Source organism: Cupressus sempervirens, chromosome 1 (genome assembly GCF_028749045.1).
Source record: "Cupressus sempervirens isolate cs-2001-9-10 chromosome 1, ASM2874904v1, whole genome shotgun sequence".
NCBI classification, from domain to species: Eukaryota; Viridiplantae; Streptophyta; class Pinopsida; order Cupressales; family Cupressaceae; genus Cupressus; species Cupressus sempervirens.
This window is the reverse complement of record NC_143118.1, coordinates 850,665,415-850,678,952: the sequence shown is the minus strand read 5'-3', so window position 1 is coordinate 850,678,952 and position 13,538 is coordinate 850,665,415.

Here is a 13,538-nt window from a genome sequence, read left to right as displayed (position 1 = left end):
CTTGAACTCGATCTGCATTGGTGACTCAGTCAATACTGTGAAACTTGGCATATAAATTGAATCACTTGATTCACACTACATAGCTTGATCAATGCTATCATTATGAGCTCAGTAAAACTTGAGTCACTTGGTTAACATTGAGTAGCTTAGTTAACACTAGCTTTCATCACATCAACTGTGAACTTGGTAAGCATTGCACAACCTAGTTTGCACTGATAAACTCGGCATACACTATGATGCTTGGTTTACACTACTGATCAACAACTTTGTAGTACTTCTTGGTGCAAATTGAAAACTATCTAAAGGACTTGATAACAACTATAGAACTCAACAGTAATTAAAATGCTTGGTTAACACTATTAATTGTACAATATGCTCAATAGATACTTACAATTTGAATAAGTGTATGTCACTAATAATAAACATGACTAAAATGTCAACAAGGTGTACCAATTGGTCTAGACTCATTCATTCCAAATGTTTTCAAGATTTCTTTTACATACTTAGATTGAGTAACATATATATCATTCCTAGTTTGATGAACTTGTAGGCTAATGAAAAAATTGATCTCACCAAACATAGACATCTCAAATTCTTTACTCATTTGATCAACACATTTCTTACATAACATGATATTTCCTCTAAATATAATGTCATCCACTTTATCACTGAATTTCGCTATAGTCTCCCCATACACTACTCTCTACCAAATATGAAATGGAGTTTTCAACCTCCTTTTAAAGATTGTGAAGACTTAGGGTTAGGTATGGATCTAAATCTTTAGGTACTCACTCATTCCTTGTATTCACCTCATTGGTTGCATGCCTTCTCCATTTTTCTGATTGGTTGCATGTTGATCGCATAGGAAATGTAAAATATTCATCCTTATGCTTTTTCTCCTTCAAAATCCTTCTATGTCAGCCCCAAAAATGGTTTACATCTAAGTTTGTGAGGGCACAAACTCATATGTTGATTCTGTGTTACTCGACACATACTGGACTACTAGTGCTTGACACATATACTATCCTAGATTTCTCGACACCTATTACACTCTGTCTCACTCGCAACATATATGATTTAGACTCACTTGACATATGAAGCATTTTGACTTGCTCGACATCAACTGTGACTCAACAGCTATCTATCACTTGACATTTATATACTGCGCAACACCTGAATTCACAAAATAATGACTCGGCAAACATTGTGGCTCGACATACATAGTGTACTCAACTTCAATGTAGAAAGTGGTTAAGTGTGTTGACACTCAAATGTCAAAACCATCTAAGGACCAACACTCTTTACTGATTCTTGCTACTGACTCTATCCACTAGTTCTCTCCTCCTCTAATAGAAATGCCAATTATAAATATAAGTTCCAATATAAAACTCATAAAACCTTGTAGTTATCCTTGTATCTTGCATGTATGGTTTACACTAGTTTCATCATAGTAATATTCACAACTTTAGAAGTGTTCCTATGTTAGGAATAAGGTGTCTCAACCTTGTATAATTCTTATTATTATTATTATTTGTTTTGTAAAATGTATTTTTGCAAATAATATGTAAATGTGAGTGTACATGTCTAGTTGGCATGTTGATCACTTACATGTGTCGGCATCTTGAAGTGTGTGAAGGAGATCATGGTTGAAATGGTTATGATGGATTCCTATGACGTGTAAGACCTATTTAAGGAATGCGCTATGACAGGTGTAAGAGCATCTTATGACATGAGGCCTATTTGAGCGGCCAAGAATGAGTGGTTGGTGTATGTAAGAGAATATGCCAAAAATAGGTTGGTATGATGGATTCCCTTGCACTTCTCTTGTGATTGCTATTTTTGGCAGATTTTATGACAAGCTGTCATTGTCTATTCAAGGGATGGATGCCCTTTTCTTGGTATTGGATGTACATGTGGCATTGTGCATGTTTCTTGGTGGTTGAGCCATGAAAATGCTCAACTCTTTTGTGGGCATGTTGTTGGGTCTTAAGATGTTCATAAAAGGAATATTGCATGTTGTAATGCAATAGAGTGGAAGAGTGAGATGAAAAGGTATTTGCACAGGGTTATGCTGCCGAATTTTCTCTAGAATGGAGCAAGATGTAAATCTCCATGTGAAGGCTGAAGATGTATTGTAACTTGTTACTAAATAATACATTAGCTTGATGGTTTGGAGGGTGGGGTTTTTTACCTGGAAAGGTTTTCCCCACATATATCTGTGTTCTCTATTCTGTCTAATTCTTCTAGTTCTATGATTGTAGAGTAATAATCTGTATGTCATAATGCTGCTGAATTTTGTTTAGATTGGTAAATTGCAATCACTTTCCTTTAAGGTTTTAATTGTGGGAAATCAACTATGTCTGTTTTCGCTTTTGTGGCATAGTAGTATGCACTTGTATTTGCTGATTAGAAGTTGTACAAGGAACTATTGTATACAGGATGTGCATACTGATCTCAGATGAATTTTTGGGGTGCTCTCATTTCCCTACAATTGGTATCAGAGCCCATTTTTGTGAATTGCATGTTGTTTGCATGGGAGGATTCACAGAGTTTTTTCATTCTGGGTATTTCTTCTATTAAGATTTCTTAGTTTGCAGAGCTTGAAGAAGTTTGTTTTGAAGAAATTAACTGATAATTAATCCTTTGATGAGTGGAAGTCTTGCAATTGATTTATTCTTTCAGGAGACAACAGACATTTCTTGAAGGATGGTGAAGACAGAGAAAATAGAGCTAGTCTTGTTGAAATGACATTGATCTGGAGCTCTTGGTTGACAACAGAATAACTCTTGATGCATGGGTATTTGAAGGTGTCTCTTTTGTTACCTAGAATGCATTGAGGCTATGGAGTTGATCATTGGATGATATGGAAGCTTTTGGATAGCCTATCTCTCTCAGATGCATGTACTAGTAGTGGTTGTGGGATTGGTCTACAAGTGGGCCTGAAGTTCCAGTACTATGTTTTCCTCTTGGATGTTTGAATGCATGGCTTGGATTATTGTTTTTTGGATTTGAGGGGTTTATAGATTTTCCTAAAAAAATATATGGTGATGTTCATCTATGATAATCCATTATTCTGGGTTCAGTTGTTTGGTATTTTTTTTTTTTTTTCAGACTTTGAGTCTTCCAGATGCCAAGTGGGTGTGGATGTGCATGGGTGTTCTTGAACACAATGTTTTTGCAAGTTTTTCATGCTAAAATAAAAAGCTTGTGATTTTTTGTAGATCTACTGAAGAGCTATTTTCTGGACTCTTTTTCCTTTAGAGTGGTACTAGATGAGAGTTGCAGTTCTACATGCATGCATTCTTTGTGCATGGTGAGAGGAGGTGTTTTTCTTTCTCTGCATAGAGATGTTGGTACGCGATCAGTCACTCAGCATTTCTATGGTGATGCTTTGTTGGATTCCTAGACTATGGTGCTTGATGTGGACATAAATGGCAAATTAGATTTGTGCTTGATTTGGTGTTTGAGTCATGTTGTCTACATGATTATTCTCTTTGATCTCATTTGTATATGTCACTAATGCAATAGTGGGTTTGCATGTTGCAATGATTGGATCTACAAGTTATGCAGTCAGGTGGGTAGGCTGCCCATTTAATTGCAGTGGGATAACTTGGATGTGGAATATCTATATCCACCAGTTTTGATTCAGTGTTGGTGCAGACTTGTTAGCTGGCCTTGTTTGTGGTCACTTGTGCATTTGTGTGGTTGCTTTGATATGAGAGGATGGATGATATTTGAGTACTTGGATAGTTAGTTATGGAGTCCTAAAGCATGGTGAATTTCCTTAGTGTGGAGATCTTGGTTTCACCCAGTGTGATGTGTGGACCTGGATGATTTTTAGATTTGGAGGATGCTCTGTCATATGCTTGGAGAGCTTGGTATCACTCTTCAATGGGAACTTTAGCAATGGCTGTATTTTTCCATCATATGGTGATGGATGATCTTCTTTAGTGTTGCAGATGTTGGAGGATGCCTTAGATCCTGTTGCTGCAGAAGGGTCTTTCATATTTGTTGGTTCACTAGTTGGAGATGGTATCTTCATGCGATTGGAGATGTTGACATCTTTAGGATTCAAGGGGTCCTTGGTATAGATGTTGTTTATGCTTTTATTTGATATGTTATCATGGTGTCTTTTATGTCATGGTTCTCTCTTTATTACTAGTTTAGAGTTGTGACATGATACAGTTATTTGATATGATCACATGAAGCATGTTATGTCTTTGGAGGAGATGGTTTAAATCATGATGTCATGATTATGTCCCTGATTCCATGGTTGGAGCTTTGACATTGATCTTGTTTTAGTTTCTTGGTATTGAGTACTTTGATCATTTGCTTGATACTTCATGACAGTGCTATGTTGCAGTGGAGTTTTGCATGGAGTGATTGATTACAGGTGCTTGTGGATACTTGGAAACTTAGGTGAGGCTAGAGTTCTCTTGAGATGAGAGACATGTTGTTGAGATGTATACTCTTGATGAGATTTCAGTAGAAAGTCCAACGAGCCTACACCTTTGTTGGACATGAGTTCAATAGAGACCTATGAGGAGATTGTTCTTTGATAAGTCATAGGGTGACTTGCATATCTTGGAGGAGCATTCTCATTCCCCGCTCTTGGTCTACTTGGTAGTTTATCATTTGAGAGGTATTTCCCAATGTTACTTTCAGGTACTTTATTTTTTCTTTCATATATGTGGATCTTGAGCTGCACTTAGATGGTTCTAGAGGATTCATTGCAAGAGATGAATAACATGATTATCTCCTTGAGGTGTACTTTCATTTATGATGACAATAGGAGATGTTAGTGGGCTGATTTCTTAAAATGGGAAATGGAGTTGTTTGATCTTCTTTGAGAGGCTTACATCCATGTAGATTCGTGATATCATATTATGTTTGATATGTTGAGGTTGAATAGTTTTGGATGTTGTTGTGGCTTTTCTCTTGGGGTTGTGAAGGAGATCATACTTGGCACAGTTGACATTTAGAAGTGTTTGTAGAAGGAAATGCTACATGCTTATGGTTTGCAGCTTTTTTCTTTGATCTTGGTTATCTTCTTGAATGTTTAGGTTCACATAACATTGTTTTTTGAGATTTGTTGGAGCTATGTGGTCACTCCTTTGTGGTAAATTGTTATCACTTGTACTTCAATATTTTTTGGTGATGAAAAGCCATTTCCTTTATCTCTTGTCTTTGTTGGATGTGGAGAACATAGGAGATTTGTTTAGACTAGATGAGAGAGATGCTTCTTGTAGTGTTTATGCTACAGGTTTTGCATATCTTTATGGATGGTCCTTGGTACTACATGGTTTCACTTTCTTTGTGTTCTTATCAGTAGACTCAGTATGCTTTTGATTTTTTAGATTTGACATTATCCATGCAGTGGGAGTTCTTGTATGTTTTTGGTCTTCATCGATTGGTTTGCATATAGAGCTTGAGGTTGTAGTTTATTGGTTAGTTATGTTGCTGGCATGAGTTTTCTGGTGTTCGATACCTTTGAGGTATGGGTGATTGGATGAGTTAGCATTTATTGTGGATGCTATTTTCAATCTCATGGGTTTATCAGTTGGATTGGACAAAATAGTTTGGTTGTTGTTCTGGCTGATGTTTTATCGTGTTTTCTGGAGGATGACTTCACAGTTTTATTGGGCTAAGAAGTTGATGTTTTTGATGCTTCTGTGTAGCTCATGAGAATAGTGGAGTGGTTGTAGTGTGTGTAGCCTTTGTTATCACATGGATCTTATGCTTGTGTTATTTGGACAGGTGTCTAGTTGGAGCATGAGAGCATATGTTATGATTTATGTTGTTTCATGGATGGTTGTGATGATATAGTTTCATTGGTTTTGATGCTTGTAAGGAAGTCATTTGGCTTAAGAGATTGTGTTCTGATGTTGGTGTTGATGCATAATAGATTACTATTTGGTGTGATAGTCAAAGTGCTATTTTCCTTGCGAAGAATCCAACTTTCCATGCCATAACGAAGCACATTGATAAGCAGTTTCACTTTGTGAGAGATATGGTGGAAGATGGAAAGGTAAATTTGGAGAAGGTAGATACTGTGAACAATGTTGCAGATGCATTAACGAAACTAGTGGGTACTGAGAAGTTCAGATGGTGTTCGGAGTCTATGGGCCTTTTGGCCTATAGCGGTTAGTTCCTGTTATGTTCCTGTTGCTCTTACAAGGTGTTCGACAAGTCGGAGAATGTTAGGAATAAGGTGTCTCAACCTTGTATAATTCTTATTCTTATTATTATTTGTTTTGTAAAATGTATTTTTGCAAATAATATGTAAATGTGAGTGTACATGTCTAGTTGGCATGTTGATCACTTACATGTGTCGGCATCTTGAAGTGTGTGAAAGAGATCATGGTTGAAATGTTTATGACCGATTCCTATGATGCGTAAGAGCTATTTAAGGAATGAGCTATGACAGGTGTAAGAGCATCTTATGACATGAGGCCTATTTGGGTGGCCAAGAATGAGTGGTTGGTGTGTGTAAGAGAATATGCCAAAAATAGGTTGGTATGACAGATTCCTTTACACTTCTCTTGTGACCGCTATTTTTGTTGGATTCTATGACAAGCTGTCATTGCCTATTCAAGGGATGGATGCCCTTTTCTTGGTATTGGATGTACATGTGGCATTGTGCATGTTTCTTGGTGGTTGAGCCATGAAAATTCCCAACTCTTTTGTGGGCATGTTGTTGGGTCTTAAGATGTTCATAAAAGGAGTATTGCATGTTGTAATGCAATAGAATGGAAGAGTGAGATGAAAAGATATTTGCACAGGGTTATGCTGTCGAATTTTCTCTAGAATGGAGCAAGATGTAAATCTCCATGTGAAGGCTGAAGATGTATTGTAACTTGTTATTGAATAATACATTAGCTTGATGGTTTGGAGGGTGGGGTTTTTTACCTAGAAAGGTTTTCCCCACGTATATCTGTGTTCTCTATTCTGTCTAATTCTTCTAGTTCTATGATTGTAGAGTAATAATCTATATGTCGTAATGCTACTGAATTTTGTTTAGATCAGTAAATTGCAATCACTTTCCTTTAAGGTTTTAATTGTGGAAAATCAACTATGTCTGTTTTCGCTTTTGTGGCATAGTAGTATGCACTTGTATTTGCTGATTAGAAGTTGTACAAGGAACTATTGTATACAGGATGTGCATACTGATCTCAGATGAATTTTTGGGGTGCTCTCATTTCCCTTCATCCTAAAGTAGGAACTCTTACATCAACTCCACAAAGATATTTTTGTTCATCCATGAATTTGTGCAACATGCATCTTCACCTAGTGAATTTTGGATAGGGGCAAGACTCTTAGTTTATCTCTTAGATACTTAAAAACATGCTTAGGAAATAATTTTGTAAATATGTCTACAATTTATTCTTTGAACTTCACATTTTCAAGCCTAACTTATTTCTCTTGTATTTTCTTCCTCAAGTAGTGATACTTAATTGATATATGCTTTTTTTTGCATGCATCATTTAATTCTTTGATATATTTATTACACTAGTGTTATCACAATAAATTGTAACAGGATCCATTATCTCTTCTTGCATACCTACCAACAATTTCTTAATCCATACAATATTTGAACAATTGATTGTAACAACAACATGCTCAACTTTAGTAGTGGATTGTGAAATACAACTTATTTCTTGCTTGAAAATGTTATCAATCTCTCCTAAAAATAAAGCTCCATCACATGTAATTTTTCTATCATCCACTTTACCAAATGAATCAACATCCATATAGAATTTAAGTTTAAAGTCACCATCTTGTTTATACCATATGCCAAAATATTTAGTTCCTTTAAGATATCTAAATATCCTCTTTATGATAGTCATGTGTGTTTCCTTTTGACTAGATGAAAATATTACAACAATTCCAACAACATGTACAATATCTGGTCTGTTGTGCATAATATATTGTAATTTACAATTCATTGATCTATATTGTGTTTCATTTACCTCTGTTTTAGTATCTTCCTTTGATAATTTCATTCCAATCACCATAAGTGTGTTGGAAATATTATGATAGGCTAAGTTATTGAGAGGGGAGGGGTGAATCAGTAACTAATAAAACTTAATACTTAATTAGAAATTAATCATTTTTGTATATTCTGATCTAATTGCATGCATGAGAAACTAAAAATATTAAACCATACATAACACGTTTAACACATAATTTGGTGACCCAGAAACCTTCCAAATAGAAAGTAAAATTGGGGTGGGGATGATACCCACAAGCTTTAGTACTGCAATATAAAGTTGGCTTGTTAAGGCTTACAATGATCACTTCTGATGGTTTTCCTTATTAGAAGCAATAAGGACTAGTAGGTCTGTAGACACCAAAATCCTTTAGAAAATAAAGTATTTTTTATTTTCTGAAAAAGTCTCTAATGACATCATCATTTATTAATTAATTAATTATTTAATTCATTAATTTATTTTTATGCCATTAAATCCCTTTATCTTAATTAAAATATTTAATTAAGGAATCCCTCCCAAAAATGTTTAAATCTTATTTAAACATTATTTCCTTATTTATTAATTATTTAATTAATAAATTGACCAAAAATTTCAAAATGAATAATTTATTTATTTTTTGCCCAAAACTTGGCCAATTTCCTTAAGACCACTAACCTCTTCCAAAATTTTCTAATCCTTCTTTAATTTTGATTAAAGGCTAATCTCATCATTTCCTACCCCTAATCCCAACTCAAAATATTTAATTAAGATTAAATATTAATTCTCATGTTTATTAAAAATATTTTAATAAATATCTCCTCAAACCAAACCCTTGAAATAAATAAAATTTAATTTATTTCCTAAAAACCTTATTTATTCTCATCCTAGGAAGTTCTAGACTCTTCTAGAAAGTCTTCATCATCATCCAAAGCCTAGACTCTTCTAGAAGATGTCAATCCTTATCTTTAATCCTAATCCTAATCCACCCCAACCTTGTCACATTCCTTAAACATGGGTTAAAACTTGCTAACCCAAGCCAAAGTTATCAAATATCTCCTCCTTCACCCACCCTCATTAAATGCCATCCACTTGCCCATCTCTAACATCCCTAATCTAATCTTAACCCAAGCCTAATCCAAGCCTTAATCATTTGCACATTCCTAAACAAGCTTAAGACTTTCTTAATCAAACCCAAGTCAAATATCTCAACTCTCTCACAAATATCCCAACCATAAAACTTTATGAAGCCCACAAAGCCATAAATGACTCTTACAAGCTCATTCATTGCTCTTACAAACCAATATGAGGGTCTTTATGAGCTTTGAGCCTCATTTGTTGAGCCCTCAACCCTTCTTGCTCTAACCAATGACTCTGTGACATGTGTCACTCCCTGATTGGCTGTAAGGAAACACAATCCATGTCCTCTCCTCTCATTCAATCTAAACCTTCCATAAGCTTTCTCCCATCCTTGCATCCTAGCTCTTGATCCCTCAAGCCCTTTGCCTATTTAAGGAATCCTCTCCCAATCCATTTTAACACAATCTAGAAAGTAAAGCCATAATGCCATTTTGAGAAGCCATTTTTTACATCAAATCCATTCACCAAAATCTATCAAAAATCTTCCATTGAAGCCCATTTGAGCATTTGAGCATACATACATAATCAAGCCATCTTAGCTATTAGACACACATCTACATCAAGTGATCATCCTCATTGAGAGAGCCTATCCATGGCTCATATTCTCATTTGAGGACTTCACTTTGTCTCTCATGATGTTATGTTAAATTAGTATGCAAATGTTTTTTATTGTTTTAATTTAGTGTTTCTAACATACTAAAGTAGCATATACATTTTGGCACGCCCGGTTGGACCCCGCATGAGTCATCTTAATTAGCCTTTTTAGTCAAGTTTTGTATGTCATTTGATAATTTTGGCTAATTTTGCTTATTTTTGTGATTGTTAGGATTGTATAAATTGGTTTTTTAGGTCCACATGAGCATGAAGAAGACAAAAGAACTCATAGTCTATATTATAGTGCTTGTAGATTTTTCAAGCTTATAGGTGGACAAAGCACTTGGAATTCTTCTTCCTCTTCTTGTCTATATTCTTCTTATTCCATCTACTTCTTCTTCTTCTTCTTCTTGTGGGAGATCTTGGCCTTTTTTTTTTAAGGAAGCAAAATCATACACACTTCTTTTTAGTGCTTAAAATGAACCCCCAAATCATACTTAAATCCATTAAAAACTAAAAACTTGCAAAAATAAAAATAAATACTTTTAACAAGTGAAACTAAACCAATCCAATCATTTGCATCCTTGCAACATCAAGGTTTAAGATGCATTCATGCAAAGTTAGGAACACTTCATTTTTGGGAATTTAAAAAGAACTTTAAGTTTCCATTTCAAAAGGTTCAAAATCAACACTAAGTGCACACTAAAATCTAAATCAAACTCAAAGCATCAATCAAGGATAAAATGAACCTCATTTGCAAATATTTTTAAGTTCTTTTAAAAATCTTATGAAAACTAAGAGTCCTAAATGGTTGCCAAAATTGTCCTAAAAGCTTTGTTATTTGTTCCAAACAAATGTCTTGTTGCAAAATCTTGAATTTTTCTTAGGTTTTTCATGCATCAAAACAATCTAGGAATATCATTTTTGGGCTTAAAACATGCAAACTAGAACACAAAATCTTGAATGAAAACCAAAGTCCAAAGAAGTCATTTTCACTTTTGAGTAAAAAACAATCTTGAATGATCTAAGGTTAAAACAAAGCACTTCAAAGTTCTTAAAACAACACACAGAATCTCAATCTTGAATGCTCAAAGGAAAAAACTTGAATATTTAATCATTTGTCTTTGAATGCATGTTACTAAAATCACTCTTGAGTGCCATGGATTAAAATCAAGTTTTTTTTTTATGAATGCATAATTAAAACAACAAATCCAATCTTGAATGCAAAAGGGTCAATTAATCATTACAATACATCACACTTCATCTTTTGGGGCATAAAAAGAATCCACATTTTAGAAATTTCCTAAGTTACAAAAACTAATTAAAGACGCTTTGAGTGAGTTTGTAGTTGGACTCACCCTCTTTAATCACCCATCAATTTAACCATTAGTTGCAATCTCAGCGCCATCTATGGCGATGGGTCTACCTAAGAGGGTGTTAAGTGCTCCACGCAAATCAAACTCCACTCACTTGGGTTTTTAGTGGTTTTTCTAAGTTAGAAAATTCCTTGAATGCACATTAGGCTCGCTAACACTTCATTTGGGTATTAAAATTTGAACAAATCTTGACGTGGAGGGCCTCCGGGCGCACGCTTGAAATCAAATTTCACACATCTTTATTTTGGGCTTAAAACAAAATCACACTAACTCTTGAATGCCTTAAAAGAAATTAATCGATAGTTGACATGGAGGGCCTCTAGGCGCACGGGTTTACTTTTTTGTTGACCTTAACTCTTCTTCTTGTTTGCATTCTTTGATCGATTTTACTTTTGTTGAATGCTTCAAAGTTGGAATAAACATTGTATCTTAAACATGAGTGCTTGCAAATTCTAGCTCAGAAAACTTAAGTGTTAGTTGGAAAAGAACTTTGTCTTTTAGCCCAAGGTCATCCAAATCTTCCCTCCCCTTGTTGTCTTTCGAGGCTATCTTGGGTGCATAAGACTAAGATCCAAAACCTTGTTTCTTTTTAGGAGGCCTACTTGGGGATTTCATCACCCCTTGGGACAACCTCAACTCTAGCAATCCGATGGAGTATAAAGATTGGGAGGTGAATCCAAAGACACCTCTCTTGGAATCAAAATCTTGTCACTCGGGCTAAGCCTAAAGGAACTTTATACCCTTGAGGAGTGAAAGAGGAGAAGTGGGTTAACGCTCCTCTTGGCTATGTGATATTTTTTTGGTTTCATCTACAGATTTTGGCCTCACGTACCTTGGGTATATCGAGGACTCCCTAACTAAAAACAACTGTCAAAAATGTAGACAACCATCTAGGATGTTAATGTGTTTGAAGTGACTGATCAAAATATTTGTAAAACATACACACTCCTTGGCACAAGTATCACATTTTGAGAATCAAAACTTCTATCTGGTTGTTTCTATCTATTGCTTGATCTTTTATTTTTTGAATGAATGTTTGCCAAACTTGGTCAATTCTAGCTTAAGGCATACTTAGTGTAGTCACTGCCTCATCAGAGAATCATCCAAGCTCCCCCGCCGCAACCAAATCTATCTAGTTCTTTGCTTTAGAACAATCCCAAATCCAAAGTCCATCCAAATTATCCCCCCAGCCAGCTAGCAACCCAATCCAAAATCACCCAAGCCTTTAAAGAGTTGTTGTCACTTTGCCAGATTTGGCTATCCAATCAATCGTACCAATCAACCAATCTCACCAAGGTTATCCCTCTGACAAAGCATTGTCTAGGGTAATTTTGCTTTGTCACTTGTATCCCTCATCACCTTGAGCTAAAGATTGGGATCCACAAGTGGTCAATCTTGTGTCATGCCCATAGGATCATTAGTCTATCCTCAAGTTGACACAGCCACCACCAAATCCAGTGCATAAGAAAGAAAAACCCTCACTTTTTGATAGCATGCCCTTGAAGTCTTCCATTCTTAGAAAAGCCTAAAATCCCCCAGCCAATCCTCCTTAGGTCTATCATGCAACTTTGACTTTCCCTAGGAAATCTTTGCAAACCCAATCCAAAATTTGAGCTTAATCCAAATCCAACCATGAGCTTCTGTGTTCATCCATATTTAAGACCTCATCCCCATCAAACTCATCGTCAACACATGAAATCCCAATCCTATCATGATGAGTTTGGTCACATTGTCCTTGCTCTTGCCACCTTCTATTCCAATGATGATGAAAATCTTGTTGACTATGACAGGTATATTGAAAGCCTTAGAAACATTCCCCCAAGCATCCTCCAAAATCCACGCATTCCTCCAAACTATCTAGTCATGCCATCTCATATCCCAGCTTCTCCTCCATCACCCAATCAACCAAGCCCACAATCTTCCACCCCTATCACACCAGCTACTCCTATCAATCCTCCATCTCCATTTTTGATATGTGAGTCTCCAAGGAAAGTTATAGAGGAACCACAAGCCAATCCATCTCCTCCAGTCGATGAGTCATGTCATCTAATCCAACCATGTGAAGTAGTCAGTAATGAAGCTTCCCCATCTATAATATCACCTCCATCTCCCATAGCTGTCATCCCCATACCATCCATCAAATTGCTTAAAATCCTTCCACTTCCCGCAAGCATCAAAATCCCACCACCTATCAAATCCCTCCAAATCCTATCCACATTACCTCCAAGCATTTCCCAAATCTCCCGTAATGACCCTTATGCATCCATCTTCTACTCACCCATCTCCACTACCAAATCTCCCATCTATCCATCTGCTGCCTTTGAAGAATCCATCCCTTCACCTCCTATCGCACCATCCACTCCAATCCAATCCTATCAAGATCCTACCCAAAAGCATGTTGACATCCCCCAAAGCATAAACGAAGATATCATTGTACCATGTATTCCATCCATAGTATAGT